Source organism: Dioscorea cayenensis, chromosome 9 (genome assembly GCF_009730915.1).
Source record: "Dioscorea cayenensis subsp. rotundata cultivar TDr96_F1 chromosome 9, TDr96_F1_v2_PseudoChromosome.rev07_lg8_w22 25.fasta, whole genome shotgun sequence".
In the NCBI taxonomy this organism is placed as follows: Eukaryota; Viridiplantae; Streptophyta; class Magnoliopsida; order Dioscoreales; family Dioscoreaceae; genus Dioscorea; species Dioscorea cayenensis.
The window spans coordinates 14,957,134-14,961,206 of record NC_052479.1 but is presented as its reverse complement, the minus strand read 5'-3'; the positions used below and the strand labels follow the sequence as shown (position 1 = coordinate 14,961,206).

The window sequence follows — 4,073 nt, the reverse complement described above, 5'->3', positions numbered from 1 at the left end:
TGAGAATTTTTCTTAAAGTGTGTAACATGTTCAAGATCAATGTGGGTTTGGATGATGCAATTCGCTTGAGAGATTTCCCATTCTCATTAAAGGAAAGAGCCAAACAATGGCTACATTCATTGCCAAGAGCTTCCATCACAACATGGAACAAAATGGTCGAAGCTTTCCTTGCTGGGTATTTTCCTCTGAGAAAATCGGCAAAGCTTCACGATGATATATCTTCATTTGTTCAAATGGAGCTTGAATCATTATTTGAGACTTGGGAGTAATTCAAGGATCTCGTGTGGAAGTGTCCACAACATGGGTTCCCCGAATGGATGGTCATTCACACATTCTACAATGTGTTAAACTCAAGCACCAAACAACTTCTTGATTCCGCCACAGGAGGAACATTGGGAAACAAGACCCCCGAAGAGGTATGACAATTGATTGAAGAAATGGGTTTGAATAGGTACCAATGGAATGCAAGAGAAAAAAAAAAGTGGCCCAACTCCATGAGATTCATGCGGTTACATCCTTGGCAGCCCAAGTAGAGGCATTGAGCAAGAAATTGGATACTTTGACATCATCAAGAGTAGCCACAATTACAAGTTATGATGGTTGTGTGGTTCACATATGCCATACAATTGTCCTATCTTGATTGCTACTTCAGCCCCAATTGAACAAGTAGATTTTGTGGGTAATTCAGGAAGAGGACAAGGTAATCCTTATAGCAACACCTACAATCAAGAGTGGAGGAGACACCCAAATCTCTTATGGGGCAATCAAGGACAGCAAAAGGCCGCTGCCCCATAAGGATTTTAGCAAACACCTTCGATTCCGAAGAAAGTTTCAGAGTTAGAAAGGGTTTTATCAAAGTTTATTCAATCAACCGATACAAGGTTCCAAAACATAGAGGCAACACTCCATAATCACACTGCTTCCTTGTATAATTTGGAGAATCAAGTGAGATAAATAGCGAAAGTCATTGGTGGAAAGGCTTCTATGAAGCTTGCCAAGTAAGGTCGAGACCAACCCAAAAGAGCAAGTGAAGGCGATCACTTTGAGGAGTGGTCGAGAGCTCCAAGAAAAACTCACTGCTGAGAAAAATTCTGAAATTCTTCACACTAAAACCCTCACTGGGAAGACTATTGAAATTTTTTAAGAGAAGCCGAAAAGATAAGGTGCAAGACAAGGAGAAAGGACCAGCTGTGTCACCCCTTCATATACTCCAAGAATTCCTTATCCGGCATGTTTGAAGAAAAACCAAATTGATGTGCAAAAACAGGAAATTCCTCGATTTATTCAAGCAGTTAGACATCAACATTCCATTTGTAGAGGCGTTGTCCCAAATGCTTCGCTATGCAAAGTTCTTGAAGGACCTCTTGACCAATAAGAGAAAGATGAAAGAGAGTGTGGTTGTGGTCTTGCAAGGTATTGTTCAGCAATACTTCAAAAAAAATCTGCCAAACAAAATGAAAGATCCCGGAAGCTTCATCATACCATGTTGATAAGTGCTTGAGTAGACATATTTTTATATATGTTTTACATGCATTGAGCATCATTTTTACTATGGTTTATGTCTCATATTGTGTATTTGGTGTTCTTTTATGCATATAGGTTGTGAATACCTTGAAGAGTAAAAAGGAAGCAAAGATAGGCTATAAAGACACAATGTTGGGAGTTCTTGTTCAATTCAAAGACCAAGACATGAGAGGAGTTCATAAACATGGAGATGTGTGCCAACTTCCAAGAAGATTCAAATCAATTCACTAGTTGGAAGGGCACAAAGGCAGCCACATCTTCATGTTCCTTCTCTTTGTGAAGATTGCAAGACCTCTAAAAGATACGTCGATGAAGAAAAGTTTAATAGCCTACCACATGGACGTGCGCCCGGACATGTGGCCTCAAGAGAAGAGTGTTTGGACCGCGTTTTGTGAAAAGTACTGTAGCAATTTTACTGTAACAATTTCACTGCAGCAGTACTGTAACAAATTACTGTTCACACGCCCACGTGGAAATTCCTGCAGCCCACACAGGCGCATGAGGGCACGTGACAGGCGCGATCTACGGCCTATAAATAGCCATTTTGCTCTATTCTTTCTCATCTTTTCTGTGGCTCTTGAGGGGTGAGACGGCTAGGGTTTGGAGAGGAGGTCTTTGCGGCTTTGGAGGCGCTTCGTCACCAACTTTGATCGATTCCTCCTCCGTCATAGCATCAAGGAAGCCACCGGTGAACCTAGCTTCGGAGTGGGTCCTTCAAGACGTCGAAGCTCTCCATCAAGGCCATCAGTTCATATATAAGGGGGTTTATTTCTATGGTTTTAATGTACTTTCATTCATTGATGGTGTGTTTTGTATGTTGCTCCATGGAGAGCTAAAATCCTAGAGGGTATTTGAGCTTGTGAACCCTAGGATTCTCATCTTTTGTGGATTTGCTTAGTGTTTCTATTTAATCCGAGTTTTATTAAGTTTTAATCTTGATTGTCTAATGCTTGCTTGCCTTATTGACCTTTTGGTTATTTGGTTTGCATGATTTGCTACCTTGGTGAGAGAGAGGTCTCCATTAGGGTTAGAACCTCAAGATTGAAGAGGGTTGAGAGGGTGAGTCATGAGATAGAGAGCATCCCCTTTGCCCTTCGATTGGTGTATTCTATCTCCGTTCCCTAAGCTCTATGCAACCATATTTGGTGTGAGGCGTGAGATTGAGAGATTTCTTCACCGGGACCTTGTAGGGGGTTAGGATCCTTTGCCGGGAATTAGGGTTGGATCAATCTTTAGGAATCGGATACACCTCTTGGAATCCCTAGAGTGCTTTGCTGTCATATGTGGTGTGAGGTGTTGAGATTGAGCGATTTCTCCACCGGGACCTCGTAGGGGACTAGTATCGGTGATCAGAAGGCCGGATCCGATTATATTTGGATTTCCACGACTTAACTTACTCTTCATAGAAACACTTTGCTCATTCGGTACCTAATACCTGAATCCTAGGGGGAGCATTGCCCGAATACCCTACTTTTACTGATTGAGATCTCCCTCCATTTCACCCTTGCATATTCGTCTCCGGTATTCATTTCTTCGCACATTAGATCACCACAACTTTCCATTTATCATTAGGCTAGAAAGTAGAGAAGAAGTTAGTACTAGTAACCCTGTTCCCTGTGGATTCGACTACCCACTCACCGGGGTAATTATTACTTTGACACCCGTGCACTTGCAGTTTACACGCATATTCGGACACGTGTCACATGTGAAATTGGATGTTTGGGGGAAAAAAAGCCTTGGCCTCTTCGGGGACTAGTATTAATGTCATGTCGTATACATTGTTTCAGAAATTAGGGTTGGGAGAGCCAAGACCAACCCGCATGATATTACAGCTGGCCGATTGTTCCGTTCATCATCCTAGAGGTATAATTGAAGATGTTTTAGTGAAGGTTGACAAGTATATTTTTACTGCATATTTTGTGGTGCTAGATGTTGATGAAGACACGGAGGTTCCATTGATCCTACGAAGACCTTTCTTATGAACCTCCAAGGTGGTCATTGACATGGATGGAGGCGAGATGACATTGCGCATAGGAGAAGAAAAGATCACATATCACCTCGCCTAAGCAATGAAGCATTCTCTTGACTTTGATGACTCTTGTTATTTTCTAGATGTCAATAATGAGATTGCTAATGAGTACATGTAGGAATTTTTGCATCCGGATCCATATGAGTGGCTAAACATGAAGGAGGATAAAATGAACAATTATATCGAACAAGTCCTCAACGAGCAACCCCAAGGAGGATTCTTGAAACAAATTTTTTGCCAAGTCAAGAGGTCAAAATGTCGCCACTGAAAGCACTCTAGCACACTAGGAGACATGGAAACAAAGGAAGAGCGAATATTCCCTCATTCGATAACATGTTTAAAAATTTCTCCTTGAGTATGCAAAATTTCTGTCCATCATGTGCGCAGGTAGCGAAGAAAGAGATTTTTCATCTTTATGAGACACCATGAGGTAAGGACAGGTACATTAAGCTAAGTGACGTTAAACAAGCGTTTCTTAGAACGCAACCCAAGTTTTTAGTTTGTTTTTAGTTAGTTTTTA

General features: G+C 41.5%; 1 non-coding gene across 1 annotated transcript; it reads right to left on the bottom strand.

Moving 5' to 3' along the window:
- Positions 1 to 201: 201 nt before the first annotated feature.
- On the bottom strand, positions 202 to 307 carry LOC120269791. Its single transcript, XR_005539426.1, has one exon. It is a non-coding gene; the product is annotated as a small nucleolar RNA R71 (small nucleolar RNA).
- Between the last annotated feature and the right edge of the window lie 3,766 nt (positions 308 to 4,073).